We start from the raw sequence: 16891 nt of genomic DNA on the forward strand, positions 1-16891 counted from the left end.
ATGTACAACAAGCAATTAAATGTATACATCATAAAAGGACTCGCCAATTACTGTACCCACAGTAGAATTGACTTTAGTCAATTGCGGATTGTAATATATATATATATATATATATATATATATATATATATATATATATATATATATATATATATATATATATATATATATATATATATATATATATATATATAAATATGGGAAACATTGGTTAATTTCACATAGCATTCCAAGAGCAATAAAATAAAATTGCTGTCCACACTCACATTCAGGGTGAACTTTATAAATGGGGAAGCATAATTGATGTCTTTAAAGAATTTATCAACAGTCCAAAGGGACCCTATCCATAATGAGAAAATATCGTCAATAAAGCGTACCCAGTGCCAACAATATCTCATAAAATGTGTAAAATGTGCTCATTAATGTGTACTCAGTAGCTTGAGGAAAGGTTAATGTAAGCCTCAAACGTTGCTGTATTCTGTCTGAATAAAGCCCTTCTAATAAAGACTTTTTAAGAAAAATTCCATTTGCTTGGTGCTGTCTTGCATGGCGAAACGCATAGGGCGGCATAGGTGGATGGTGGCGAGATAAGCTCCCACTGTTCCCAACATAGACAGGCAGGTTCTTGCTTGAATAGGAACAATGGAAAGGAAAAGGGGTGATCTAGACTTACTGAGCTCTTAGCCACAATATTCTCTAGTGGAGACTTAAATGAAATTTAGTATTACCCATGAATGGGTCCATGCTTTGTAGCTAAAGTAATGAAAGACTCTTGTATGTTGTAGCCATACGAACTGGGTTGCTGGGAGTTTATGGGGGACCACAGGGTAGTGATGTACCATACCATTACTCCATAATCGTTGGTATTTGTACTGTATGTACTGGTTTACAATCTTGCGGATAGGTTCTACAACAACAATATATTTTTTTTCTGTACTTATGCTCACCTGGTGTTTATTCTTATTGTATGATACTGTTAAACTTTATTCTTTCTTTTTCCATTTTTGGCTTTTCCTCCGCTTACATAACCCATTAATTTCATGCCCTACTTATAAGTAAATATCAGAAATATCTGGGGGAAAACATTTATGTCTATATAAATCTTTATCATTATTACAAAACCCATAGATAAGCAGTACAGGTTATTGGTTATTATGCAAAGCACAACTAGCATTTATTTAACTGTGCCTGAATACTTATAAAATGTATAATGTACAATTTAATGGTTGTATGTTCAAATCAAAATATTAATTAAAAATATCAAGAAAAATATATTGGCATGGGTCATAGGTCTAGGTAATGTTGCTCACAGCCTAATTGAATTGCATATAAATGTTTATTAATGTATATTGGAGTTGCTGTTATGTTTGTCTGCCGAGGTAAAATGAAAAATGGTACACAGACTCCAATGAAAAAGTGGCCACAGTGGACAAATTATAATAAAAATGTCAGAACGCTTGCTTGACTTTCCCTAAGAATAAATTTTTAACTAAGCACCTGTTAGATCAATAATTCATTAGTGTGAGAAAATATATGTAGCTATTTTCCCTTTAAAAAAGACCCAAAGAACCCACACGCTATAATAATAAAGCGCAAACAGACATATCTTTTCAGAGAATTATATGGGGTACAAACCATGTCCCCCCAGTAAATTAAAAGCTTCTGCTGCTTCTGAAAACTGACGGAGTTTGATGCACCAAATCAATAATTTTAGGAATTCAGCTGAATACCAAACTAAATCAGAATTATAATTTTCATGTATAATTTTAAGCAAAAGCCAATTTGATGTCACACAGGGCATTTTCTTTCCTGCAGGGAGCAGATTTTTCCCAGTAATTTACATTATAAAAGGAAATGTTGGTAGGAGCAGCTACTGTATCTGCCAAAGGGTGGGCAATTAACATTCATGTGAATGACAATTAATTGTCTGTAGGGAGGGACAATCACTCTAAAGGATCTAGTGCCATGGACCTCAGTCCAAATTTTTTGCCTCCTCTGGTCAAAAGTTATGAAGCTTTTTGAATGGCAATTCTGCAGGTTATGTACATTATTTCTAATATATAGGAGTATTAGAGAGACCTATGGGGTGTTTATTAATTATTTCTCATTATGGTAAAAATGTAAATTTGACCTAACTCCCAAACACGGTTTGGCTTAATTAACTAAAATATCTGAATGAAAATTGTACAGTATGTGCTGGCAAAGCCTCAACAAAATCTTACGACAATTCAAATCGTGTGACTTTTTCAAATTGTAGCCTAATAAACTCAATACTCAAAATACTCAAAAAAATCTCAATCATGCTAAAAATTTTGCACAAAAAATATTTTCTGCAATTGAACATAATGAAGCCATTTTGAAAACCAATTGTCAAAATGGAGATTAATCACAAATTATACTCAATTTAATTGAAATAAAGATTGCAGAGTACCTATTTTAATAGTCTTATGCTCTTGGGCTGCTCTTTATATGAGTTTCCCAGTACTTAAGCTCGTTCCTGAGAGTCATACATTTGAGTTTCCTCCTGATAGTAATTTGATGCTAGAGAGCCAAGTATTATATGGTGCATGGTATAAAAAGTGTTAATAAATAGACATGCTCATGAGAGTTCAGAAGCAAATACTGTAGCTGTTCTATGTAAAGACCTGTAGGCTAACACTTTCTAGAGTTACTCGTTACAATGTTAGAGATACAGTTAATAATACAATTTTGTCTTTAACCAGGTAGCAATCAACTGTAGCAAAAGCATTACCTTCAGATCATTCTCTTACTGTCCAAATTTCTTAAAAAATGATGTCCAAAAGATTTGCAGATTTACAGTAAATCACCGTAATTGTTTGCTTTCAGTTTCTTTCCTTTAATGCAGAATAATAATCCTAATTTATTTTAAATCAAGCAATACAATAAATATGTTAATTATGAAACCCACTTGGATAATGTATCATTAAAACCAAAAATATGTATTGAAATTACAGATTTGATCATGCTTTCATGCAAAGATGTATAAAAAAAATTAAAAATGCTAAGTAAATGTACTTGATTGCTAGTTAATGTAAAATTGGTATTTACAGTATGACTGCTTTACATTTTGAACTACAGAATTTTTAGAGTAGGAAGCTTCATATGTTTGCTTGGGCTAATGATCTGTTACTGACTGATTAGATGATCTACATGTGATGTCTGTTATCTCTACAACACAGAATTTGAAAACAGAAAAGGGATTAAAATTCTCCACGCAATAGAGACATAAGTGTCCACTTTTGTATAATTAATCTAAATAGAAACATGCATGTTTTCTGGTGCTTTGATTTGCAAACTGAAATATTGTAAATGTTTTAATATATACTTACCCACAATTATCCATCCCCACTGAGACACAGGCATGCACATGAGGCATGAATACGCTGAAATTGTGGGGATAAAATGCAACCGTAAAGACTACCTTTCTAGTAAACAAGAAAGTTTTAGGCAAATTAAATTGCCGCCTGTTTTATAATTTAATATAAATCAATTTCACACACAATTTCAATGCCTCAAAAAAGAAAATACACTATACAACATATGAACTAAAATATTTATTTGGGTTTATTTGGGGGCAGATTTACTTAAGGTTGAATATCGAGGGATAATTAACCCTCGATATTCGACTGTCGAAATGAAATCCTTCGACTTCGAATATCGAAGTCGAAGGATTTAGCGCTATTCGTTCGATCGAACAAACAAAAGAAAAACCCTTAAATCCTTCGAAACTTTCAATTCGAAGGATTTTAATCCATCGATCAAACGATTTTTCTTTGACCTAAAAATGCTAGCAAAGCCTATGGGGACCTTCCCCATAGGCTAACATTGAATTTGGTAGCTTTTAGGTGGCAAACTAGGGGGTTGAAGTTTTTTCTTAAAGAGACAGTACTTCGACTATCGAATGGTCGAATAGTCGAGCGATTTTTAGTTCAAATCGTTGATTCGAAGTCAAAGGTCAAAGTAGCCCATTCGATGGTCGAAATTTGACGTTTTTTTCCTCTATTCCTTCACTCGAGCAAAGTAAATGGGCCCCTTAGTGTGTAATGTAAACCTTAACATACAAATCTTTCATAGCAAAGAGTAAAATTAAATTGCATATATATATATATATATATATATATATATATATATATATATATATGAATATATATATCTAGAGGGTGACTTCAAATCTTTGTTTAAGGGGCCTATATATCATGCTGTGTAAAAAAACAGCAACCAAATACACTTAGAATCACCATGTGTGTTACAGCCTTTAAAATGTAAAAAATTCTACAAATGCATTGAAGACTATGGGCAACAATTCCTTTGATGCTCAACAATTTTCTTCATGTCTATGTCTATGTGCATCTTTTTGTTGTGAAACCTGGTGAAATATTTCACTCATCACTGTTCCCAGGCATCTACATTCAAGAATTGTCATACCTGCTTCCCTTATCTTTGATATTTTGTTATTCTCCTGTAAAGATCTTCTGGATTCCGGTGCTGCTGGTAATTGACCTTTCCTTTACATAATCATGTGACTTTCCTTCTGTCCTTCTCAAGGTACTGTACTTCTTTCTACCAAAGCAGTGGATGGTAGGCCAGTTAGTCCCAGACTTTTGACAAATGCCAACATACCTCTTCTTTTACAAGTAGGGTGGCTTCATTCCAAAGATATTACCTTCCTAATCATCAACTTTCCTGCCACTCCAACAATCTTAGGGTAGGGGCACACTGGGAAATTGGGGGAGATTTAGTCGCCTGGCGACTAATCGCCTTGTCTTTGTGGCGACCAATCTCCCCGAACGCCTTACCTCTGTCTTGCACCAGCTATAATGAAAAGTCGCCTGCGGCATGGCACAAGTGGCGCTTCGTATTCCGAAGTCACCCAAAGTTAGAGCTCCTTTGGTTTAACAGCACAATCCTGTTATTGATTAATTCACATTGACACCAGGGCTTTCTGCATCTACACTTAATCTCTACCATCTGTATTATGCAAAGCAGATGTACCTGCAGCTGAATTGGTTGATTGCTAGAGTTGAGAAATATCTGCTCAGATATACAAGTTCGATAATAATACAATGTAAGATCAACTCTTATTTAATTGCTGTTGTGTATAATCCCCCATCTGGTCCTTTAGAAAGACAGGATATTTTTAATAGCTGGTTTACCTCCTGATCCTTTGGGCAATATGATTTGAAATCCCCATTCTACCCATACCTGGACAAATTGCCCTCACAAAATGTGTCACTTTTAGTATTTTGGACTGTTAATATGAACAAAAATTTGAAGATGCAAAAAATCTGGATCTTAAACAATACCCTTGTGATGCATAGGACTCATAGTATACAACGATTACCACTAGTACACTAGTTCTAGATATATATTACCTTCCCAGAACATTCTCTGATCATTTCACACTGTTTTTGACTTTGAGAACTGGTTCCTGCCCATCCTCTAAAATATGAAGACTTTGCTATTGTGGCTTCCAAAGTAGTCCGCTTTAAATAGCAATATGTCACTTTCAGCTGCATCACAGGCTTGTTTAGCATTTACACAATGTGGAAATAGCAAATGCCTTGTAACACTGCTGTGTTACTGCTAAACAATCCTATAATGCAGCTGAAACTGTCATATTGCTATTTAAAGCGGACCAACATCCGCCCCATCTAGGAGTAAGTTTGGAAGAGTGTCCCAGTGGGTTAGTGGCAGTTAGAGTTGTAGTAGCAGATCAGGCCTCCCTTGTATGGGAATGGTAATTGGAGAGGATTACTGCCCACGAGTTTATGTTAGGCTTTTATTAAAAAAAGGAATAAACACTTTTTAAAAATACATATTTCTATTGAATTGAAGTATTGTAAGAATAAAGCTTATTTCTAAAAACATTTTACAGAGATTATTTTAAAAGAGAAACAAAGACAATTAATTATTTTTGACAAAACTAACAAACTGTATGAGTATGAGTTATCAAATAACACAAACCTGATCATTAAAATAAATCACTTTAAGTTCACTCTGCTAATCAAATCATACCTTTTAATTTTGAACTGGCACTGGCAGCTCAGGCAAACAAAGAGAAAGTCTTAGCAGTCAAGCTGACCAACTGGCAAACTGTCCATGGGATGACAAAGTGAATTTTCAGTCCATTTATAAATAACCACGACAACTGTCAAAGGATATTATCTTGATATCTATTTTTTTTACCTCATGTTATTGTTACCATGTTATAACGGTTTTATCAGTAGTCAGTAGTTAAGTAAAAAACTGTTTATTTTAACCTTGGTAATATTGTTTTAGCATTTCTTAATTAGAAATGAAACCAACAGTCTAATGGGAAAAAAATATTAAAATGCAAATGTTTTGGTAATTATGTTGGTGGTTTAAAAAAAAAAAAGTATATTCCAGATATGGTTTCATAACCGAGTTTTGGAAAACGATCATTGAAAATAGATAAAATTGCTCTCTAAGCAATTTGTTGATGACATTTGTGATTTCATGATTTCAGGTTGCATTTATCAGTCACATTTTTTCTGACATCGTAAGTGTTGTGCAAGCTGGGGGAAATACCTTTGCTTGATTGACAGAAAGGAAACCAAACTTGTTTTGAATCCAACAATATGGTGAAGGTATGCATTTATGTAATGCTGCTTAAAGTAATTACTGACTTAAAAACCAAAAAGCCATGTATTGTTATTAGGGATGCACCGAATCCACTATTTTGGATTTGGCCGAAACCTTCAATTCTTAAAGAAAGATTCGGCCGAATACCGAACCGATTCCAAATCTTAATTTGCATATGTAAATTACGGATGGGAAGGGGAAAAAATGTTATGTCCTTGTTTTGTGACAAAAAGTCACACAATTTTCCTCCCCACCCCTAATTTGCATATGCAAGTTAGGATTCGGTTCGGCCTGGCAGAAGGATTAGACTGAATCCGAATCCTGCTGAAAAAGGCCAAATCCTGGCTGAATCCCAAACCAAATCCTGGATTTGGTGCATCCCTAATTGTCATATCTACATGTTACAACTACAGTATATGATGGTGTACAGTCATTCAATAGCCCTTTAAATGGTGGATAATTTATGCATTGTACTATAACTTGCAGTACTACAAAGTATTTTGTTCAAAACCTTCAAAACTAATTTTGCCTTCTGTACTTGGATTGCATTTAATACCACTTCTGCTGTTTATTGTATAACATGCTCCTTTTGTCTTTTCATGCATGTAATACAGAAAACAAGATATGTGGTGCATCTATCTAAGCAGTGAGGAGTGTATTTAATACACCTTTTGCCGAGCACTGTAGAAGTGACAATTATAATATAGATCTTCTCAAAGTCCTTGTGATTAGTGATGGGCGAATTTGCGTCATTTAGATTCGCAGAAAAATTTGCAAATTTTGTGCAAAATTTGCGAAACCGCGAAAAATTCACAAAACGGCGCCGGTGTCCCATTGAAATTGAGCCGGCGTCCAAAAAAAGGACAACAGCGTCCATTTTTTTTTACGCCAGCGAATTTTCGCGAATTTATTCGCCGGCGGCGAATTGTGCAAATTCACGTCTGGCAAATAAATTTGTCCATCACTACTTGTGATTGAACATGTGATTTACAAAAACTGAGGGATTGAGAGATATGGCATTACTAATGATGGACTGTAGTTGCGTTGCGTTGCATTGCGTTGAAAAAAGAACTGATTCATTCTATACATTATGAAGAAATTGGTCAAATCTGTAAAAAAAACATTAAGAAAAGTGATAGACCCAGGAATATTTTGGCAGCTGAAAAAATGAGGGTGAAAAAGAACTGATTCATTCTGTATTTCTATACATTATGACGACATTTGTCAAATCTTTAAAGCAGAAAGTATGGAATTTGGTATTCTATACAGTATACAGAATTTTGTCAGTTTATCAAGAAATTCTTTTGGTAATATGTACAAAAAAGTATAGCTGGTGGTGGAATTGTTCGAATAGACACTGTTAATGGAAGGACATTTTTAAGATAAGTTTCAAACTACCAAGAACTACTGGTAAGACAGACAAATAGCGTTAGATTTTCATATATCTCACAATTAGTGATGTGCGAATTTATTCACAAGCCATGGATTAGTGGCAGATTTCTGAATGTGCCAATTTTTTTCTTGAAACTGCTGTGAAAATTCACAGTGGAAAAATTTGCAGAGTAAAAACACCCATAAGAAAAAATGGCCATTGCATTTGGACAAAAAAAGTTCCCATTAGAAAAAACGCCCATCGACTTTAACGCATTAGGACAAAAGTCCGCCATAAGAAAAAACAGCCGTTGACTTTAGTGCATTAGGACAAAAAAAGTCACCATAAGAAAAAATTGCCTTTGACTGTAATGCATTAGGAGCGATAAAAATCGTTGAGAGTGTAAAATGCCCATTGATGTAAATGTTTTCGCAGTTTAGCAAATTTTTCGGTGAAGTGAAATGGGACAGATTCACTCATCACTAGTCACAATCCATGAGTTGAGGCAACAATGAACTCAGTAACTGCCAATACTTCATCTGTACTATATTGTACCATATCTGCACTAAATAACTTTTCATTTCTACTTTATGCAAAGGAACATACTGTATATTTACAAACTTGTGATGAAACATATGTTCAGGATCAATCTCTGATTTCATGCTTGAACTTGTGCAAAGTTTCAGTACTTTGACCTGTTGTTACTAATATTATCACATACTGTTCTTTGTATTCATACAGTATTTATAGAGGGTGATGTTCCAGTCCTGTATTGAAAAGAAAATGTTAAAGGGACCTTTAAAACACCTTTGCTAAAACTTGTGTTCAAATGACATCATTTTTTCAATTTAAAAAAAAATCCATGTATTCCTATTTTCCCATTATAAAGCAATTTGAAAGTTGGACTATTTTCACTGAAACTACTCCCTTCCCTTCCTTTATAAACAGGGCAATTTCTTCACAGCTCTACAAGCTCTAAGCAGCAGTCGCCTATGAGAAGCTCATTATCAGGAGTTTCTCAGGGGAGTGGTAATTATTTTTATCAGCCCTTTAAAGTTCTTTGGGTTCAAGAAATAACATGAAGTACTAAAGTGAAACTGACTCCATGTTCTTGTTTAGTGTCAGAAATAACAGAAGCCATAGATATTTCTTAATTAAAAGAATAGGCAAAAATTACAGTAAGTTTAGCACAAATAAAATTCATTAAACACATGTTTAAAAGTGGTGTAAACTACCCATTTAAATCAGAAACCTTTGGTAATTATTAAACTCAGCATTAATCGACATTTGCTCTTTGTAAAAAATAGAAGTTTTCTCTTAGAGGGTGGTAATTAAAGTTCAAATTCACATTTTTTCCATGATTAATTTTTTTTTTTGCACAAAAATCCACACATGCGTTGTATTTTCAAAAATGCTAATGTCTGGTATTTATTAAGCACAAAAACTTCAATGTAAGGTGCTGATTTATAAAAAAAAATCAAGTTGGTGTTTTTTTCTCAATTTGAGAAAAAGACACAGAAACAACACACAAGGCCTCAAACAGTCAGAATTTATTAAAAGGAAAAAAAACATGAAAAAACTGTGGAGGTTGTATAGAAGTCAATGGCAACTCATTGTGTATAATATAGGCTCAGTAACATACAGTAGCACTGTGCATGCTGAAAGCATCTTTTATGTATTTTTTCTTAAAGGAAATTAGTCTAATGAGTGTAATTAGTTAATGAGTGTAAAATTTAAAGCAGTTTGTGAAATAAACAAGTTTAATTGGAAAAGTTGTTAAGTAAAGTAAGTAAATCAGAATTTCCAGAGAGTATTTACTGATTTGCTTTCAGCAAGTTCTGTGTTGTTTCAGAAAAAGAGCTGCTGTTTTCCTATCAGCACTAACTGGAAAGAGTCCTGAAGGCACAATTCCCCTTGTTCTGCTTTCTCTCATCCCTGCTGTCTCATTAGACTTTTATTGCAAATTCATGTTAAAAAAATTAAATGACAATTTAAGTGGGCTAAAGAAATGTTGTTTCTGACCCCTAAATAGCATCAAGTTGAACTGTTTTACCCAGGAGTCAACAACACATTTTCGAAATTAAATCCAAAATGATATAATGTTATTTTCTATGAACACATTTTATCCTATAATTTCAACTAGCTGAAATCATCTATCTTTTACTCCAGTCGTTAGCAATGGCTGATTATGCTGACGTTTTATAATTAAGAATATGATTAAGTGTCTGTGGCAATATGAAACGCGTAAGGCTGTGCCTTAGAACAAATAAATGTAATATTTTTGTTTACACATTTGTGTGGGAGATTGGTCCTTTGGGTGCCTGCTCTACTATAATATGGTTTAGATAACATATCTAAACAAACAACATCATGAAGACCATAGAGCTGTTAAAAAATATCCCAAACTTTGAACACCCCGAAAGTTAACTATTAAACCCATGAATACAAATGGAAAGACTAAGGCATAAACACAACTCTGACTAAAGAATGTTGTTAACCAAAACTTTATAGATTGGCCAAGGAGGGTATTAGCTAGAGCAACCAAGAGACCAATGGTAACACTAAAGGAATTAGAGAAACACACAGACACCTAAGGTAGGGGAATTGGTGCTGGGGATAACAACCGATCCCTGAAAAAAGCTGGGCTTTCATTCTTCTACTTTCTCTCAGCAGCCCTTTTTTCACTATAAACCACAAGCCACTACATGATCCAGAAGCCCAGTCAATAAAAATAGGTACAGCAGCCAACAAATTTAAATCTAACATTCCTTCTTAAAGGGATACTGTCATGGAAAAACGTTTTTTTTTCATAATGCACCAGTTAATAGTGCTACTCCAGCAGAATTCTGCACTGAAATCCATTTCTCAAAAGAGCAAACAGATTTTTTTATATTCAATTTTGAAATCTGACATGGGGCTAGACATTTTGTCAATTTCTCAGTTGTCCAATGTCATGTGACTTGTGCCTACACTTTATGAGAGAAATGCTTTCTGGCAGGCTGCTGTTTCTCCTACTCAATGTAACTGAATGTGTCTTAGTGAGACATAGGTTTTTACTATTGAGTTTTTTTCTCAGATCTACCAGGCAGCTGTTATCTTGTGTTAGGGAGCTGTGTGAGTACTGTGTGAGTACAGCCCCATTGGAAAAAATCTAATGCAGCTATTCCTGCGCTCCCCTGCGGCTGAACGCATAAAAACGGAACGTAGGGGAACGCAGGTAAAAACGCTCGTCAGTAAGAGCCCTAACTCAGGACCTATATAGTGAGAAAGCAGGGAGTTTTTAAGCCCCTGACCATTAACATACACCTATAAATAATTCCCTGTTATAAAGGCAGGAGGGCAGCTATAGGCAATATACTGTAGCTGCCATCCAGCTATGTAGTCCACAACAAAACCAAGTTCCATTACACAAATAAAAAACAGTAGAAACTTGATTAAAAGAACGTGTAATGCCAAAAAGTCCTGTAGTCTTGGAATTTTAACCAGTCTAATTTTTTTAATTCGCTGAATTGGATAGTCCTGCAAACTTGAATCAAATTCTAATCAAATTCGATTCCAGTTTTTTTTTCGAAAAAAACCCCGAATTTCAGGAGTCCACCAAACAGCTCCAAATTAATCCCAGGACACCCCCCATAGGCTAAAACAGCAATTTGGCAGGTTTAAAGTAGCAATAGTTGCATTCTAATTCTTTAAGGGTCAGTAAATGATACATTTCCAAAAACAAATAATTTTTTTTTTATAAAAAACTCAAATCGAATTTTGACTATTCCCTAGTATTTTTAAAAAATTGTGGACTTCAATCTGTATCTGAAAATCATCAGCAAGAAACAGGATTGCAGTTTGTCCAGGATTCTTAAAGGCTGAAAAAAAACAAGAAACAATTCCCATTCACTTTGAGTTATTTGGCACAATAATAAATACAGGAAAATGCCTTTGACACCAGAAAAAAATGGCCATTATGTAGTTTAGTGAGAGAAAATATAACCAATGGCTCCAATGCATTGCATTGTCTCGAGAAAAAAAATTCCTATTGACTCCAATGCTTTGACAAATTTTACTGTTGCGTGCATTTTTCAGTAGTCCTGCAAAAACAGGGTAGTTTTGCTCATTAATGTTGATGTCAATATTACTAAAATTGACTCAATACATCTAAATCCTAATACAACTTCAAAACATATTTATGTTGTGCCTTATGTGTTTTTATGCACTATGAATGGATTTAATGTTTGGCCCTGACTACCATTGTTAATAAATGTGCCTTTTAATAATATAATTATTTGTACATGCCCTACCTGTTAAGCACTTTTTAAAATATAGTGGGATTTATATTCAACCTAATTTTTTTTTTTGCTCAGTCTAAAACCTCATAGCCACAAATTTCCATTTCTCAGGAGTGATTAACATTAGATAAAAATAGTTAATCTTTGGCCTACACTAGCTTTCTCTGCAGAATACCTACCTATAACTTTCTGCTACAATGTCCACATTTATGTACTGAAAGAATTTAGTTGCTCTAGTCATCTGGTTTCCATTAATTTTAATATAAAAACACTGAATGTTTTTGCCCCTCTGACTTTTTTGTCAGACATTTTGCTTTACTATTTTAAAGAGTATCCGTAGCTCTGTTCTTTCCATGAGGCTGGTCCAAAATATCCTGGCAAGCCAAAAACTGTTGCTGTTGGGGAGAGATCAGTAATAAGAATTGCTCTTTCCTTCCAGTTACAAGTCCTTTTACAAACTTTAACTTAAAGGGATCCTGTCATCGGAAAACATGTTTTTTTCAAAACGCATCAGTTAATAGTGCTACTCCAGCAGAATTCTGCACTGAAATCAATTTCTCAAAAGAGCAAACAGATTTTTTTATATTCAATTTTGAAATCTGACATGGGGCTAGACATTTTGTCAATTTCCCAGCTGCCCCTGGTCATGTGACTTGTGCCTACACTTTAGGAGAGAAATGCTTTCTGGCAGGCTGCTGTTTTTCCTTCTCAATGTAACTGAATGTGTCTCAATGGGACATGGGTTTTTACTATTGAGTGCTGTTCTTAGATCTACCAGGCAGCTGTTATCTTGTGTTAGGGAGCTGTTATCTGGTTACCTTCCCATTGTTCTTTTGTTTGGCTGCTGGGGGGGAAAGGGAGGGGGTGATATAACTCCAACTTGCAGTACAGCAGTAAAGAGTGATTGAAGTTTATCAGAGCACAAGTCACATGACTTGGGGCAGCTGGGAAATTGACAATATGTCTAGCTCCATGTCAGATTTCAAAATTGAATATAAAAAAATCTGTTTGCTCTTTTGAGAAATGGATTTCAGTGCAGAATTCTGCTGCAGCAGCTCTATTAACTGATTCATTTTGAAAAAAAAAATTTCCCCATGACAGTATCCCTTTAAACTGGAGGTTTTATCTTTATGTGGCTATAGACTACAGAACAGAAGGGAGCTGATCTTAGCTTTTTGCATAATGGTGCATGATGATTCGCCAAGCAGATCCACGTGGGGATCAATATATTTAAGAGACATTCTACACACCAAGCTTTGTTTGTTAGAATTTATTTATAAATGGTTGCATTCAATGGAAACTTTTGTGTTGTGGCCACAAAAGGTTTTGTAAGGATCTGTTGTATTGACGGCAAAATTGTTCACCTAGCAAAAAAGCATTCTCTTCAAGACGGATTCATAAACGTTTCAGTTAATTTGAAAAAGCATTTTAAGTGGGAGTGTAGGGGTTAAAACAGACTGAGCATTAAAAAAAGCTGTTTTTCTTACAGGGACAATACTGGAGCAACCTAAAAGAAATTACACTTTAGATGAACTGCAAGATATTAATACCGAGCTGTCAGATACAACTGAAGTTACCATATGTGAATACACACATTTCCAGATATTGATATTTCATAACTTTTAAATGAATATTAATAAAAACACAGTGAAAAATGTCAGAATACAGCTTTCGAGAAGAAGAATTTTGATGAAGAAAAACATATGTTTCAAAGTTTATGAGAGGAAAAACGGCTAATTAATATTTTGCCTCGGGTAGCATATTTTCATTGCTTATTATTATTCTCCATTGGATATTACTTTGTGAAATGCTCAAGCAGCCTTAGGATATAAATGTTTTCAAGTTGATGACAGCTGGGAGAAATCGAAGTGCTTAACATGAATGCACCTAATAATATGTCATGAAATAGATTCCCAAAGGAAAAAAGGGATTTTGAGAATATACTCTTTAAAAGTAAGTGGCAGTAACTGCACTCAAGAAGTTCTTTTGAAAACAGAAAGTGCAAGAAAATGCATAAAAGCTATGCACATATGTGATAGATTATAATTGTTTAAAACTACATAGTCCATTTCTGTTTTATTTGCAAACAGAAAATGAAACTTATATAACTTTGTGTCATTGAAAAATATGTGAAATCTAGACATTCAAATTAGCAGTTTAAGAGAGCAATGCACAAAGGGATTTTATTCAGTAAGTAAAAGCATGTATTTAATTGCATAAATAGATACAGACATCTCCAGTCTTCCATTGAAAACATTTTTTTAGTTTCTAGAGACAGTGGGATTGTGGCAACCAGAGTGAAGTATAAATTCCAAATTAGAATGCCTCTGTCTAGTACATTTCAAGGGTTATATTTATCAAACTTCACAAATTCATATTGATTTTTCTCAACAAACTTTACACCTCCCAAGTCCCAAATTGTGCAAATCCCAGATGTACAGTATTTCGTAATAATGTTTAACTGTTCCATTTTTATTCTTCATTCTCCTCCTCTAAGAAAACAATTAAAAATATTTCTATAAACTGGTCCATTTACCATTTGACCGTTATCTATAATCAAGCTGATTCTGAGCAATCATAAAACATGACATTAAATATAATGTAATACTATGCTGCATAATGGGAAATGCTTTACACATATTTAATATATTTAAGTTATATTAAAAAGATATATAATTGAGGTTTATAGTTTAGGGACCCATGGGGTTAACGCTACCCTATGACTTTTAAATGCCTACATTTTTGGTTGCTGGGCAAAAGCCCATGTATCTAATTTTGCTTATTATCATAGTGTGTGTAGTGTATCATTGGCCCAGAGGCTGATGACAAGTCCTGGCTGATGAGAGTGGGGGCTTCCTTTTTGACCTGCCACTCCAGGAGGGAGTGGATGGTAATGGGAGCCTGGAGCTTAGGTCCCAGTAAAGGGAAAGCTTTGGTGAAATCTGATACAGGGACCCAGAGAATCAGGAATAGTCAGGGCAGGTAGTTCTCTGTAACAGCAGTTGAAATTAGGCAGATAGAACTGAAATGAGGCAGATAGAACTAGTGAGCAAGAGCATCCTGGCTCCAACTAGGAGGGATAGCAAGGGGGTAGCTCTTCCCTTCAGGCAAGACTGGCCTGTAGTGTAGGTACAGTATCACAGCCTGATAGAACTTTAGGTTTAGTGCTTTCCCTGAGGCATAGAGGAGGGGCAGACAACAATTGATTGACAGCTGAGTTTTTTAAATGAGCTTACTACAGCTATGAATGCTTTATTAAAAATAGAAATTGGATTTCATGTTTAATTTGAAAAGGACTTTTATAATACAGCTATTTGTGCCTGGGTGACAGATCCACTTTAATGCACAAAAAACGTCCTGTTTCAAAAAGTTTATCATTTGTATAATTTGCGGTGGGGAGTTGTTTGTTAGATGTGTTGTACACATCTTGTATATTCAACTTCATATATGACTATGTCATTGCATTCTGATTATCTTAGTTGGTTATATATAAAGGCCTATTTATCAAAGTCCAAATTTATCTCAATAGTATCTGAAAAAAACTCTGACCAAATCTGTACTAGTTTTTTCTCTGTATTTATCAAAAATTGTATTTTATTTAATTTTTTTGGCGGGAAAAAAAATTGGACGTGCATCAGAAAAGTTGCTTGCGTCAAAATCGCCACGCATCAAAACTATTCAGATGCCCATTGATTTTGTGTGTTGGGGGTATGTTTTTCATAAAAGCTTGTATAATTTAGAGGTTTGCTTATCTCCACTGAAGTAGAACTTTTCCAAAGGCGTTTCAGTTCTATTCCAATCTTTAGAGCTTATGGGTTCGATATACAAATGGAGTTGGTTATAGCTCCAGGATTCTCTAGGGTGATAGCCCCATCTTTTATGCATTTCTGCAAGAGGTATCATCCTATTGTTTCTTATGAGATCTTTCAATTTTGGTTTCCCAATTTCCCCCATCTATTAAATGACCCTTTTTCCATACTAGGTTTGAATTCTGGATTTAACATCAAGGTCCAATTGCTGGAGGTGTGATAGTCCTGAAGAGAACCATATCCACATCTGGTTAACATGCCCACATCTACGACAATACTGGTGGGAAATAATAGATATCATAAATAAAGTAACAACTATAAGATATCCCACTATAGGCACTAGTCTTAATACCAAAAAAGTGGGGACCTTTTCCACCTTCACCACCTTAGTAATAAAATGGTATAAATAAATTAAGATAAATTTTATTGGTACTAAAACACAGTGTAGTAGAACAATTTATGCACTTGGCCGGCTGGCCTATCTTATTTACTTCACCAAATTTCAAAAATGAAAAAATCAATTGTTTAACTAGCTGCATTTCATATATCTTTAAAAATATATATTTAAAAAATGTAAAAAGACTTTAAAAAAACAAATCACTGAGGATTTCATATGCCTTCAGTCACAGTTCATAGTGTTCTATATTTCATAAATAGGGGTTAAAACTTTTTTTTATTATATTATTATAGTTCAACAATCCATTCCCGAATACTGATAGTATTCAGGAGGTTACTTTGTTGCCAATTCACATTAAGTTTGTATTTTAATTGTGCTAGCTGCTATTGCAGTGTGTTTAATTGACTTA

This window comes from Xenopus laevis, chromosome 1S (assembly GCF_017654675.1).
Source record: "Xenopus laevis strain J_2021 chromosome 1S, Xenopus_laevis_v10.1, whole genome shotgun sequence".
NCBI lineage: Eukaryota > Metazoa > Chordata > Amphibia > Anura > Pipidae > Xenopus > Xenopus laevis.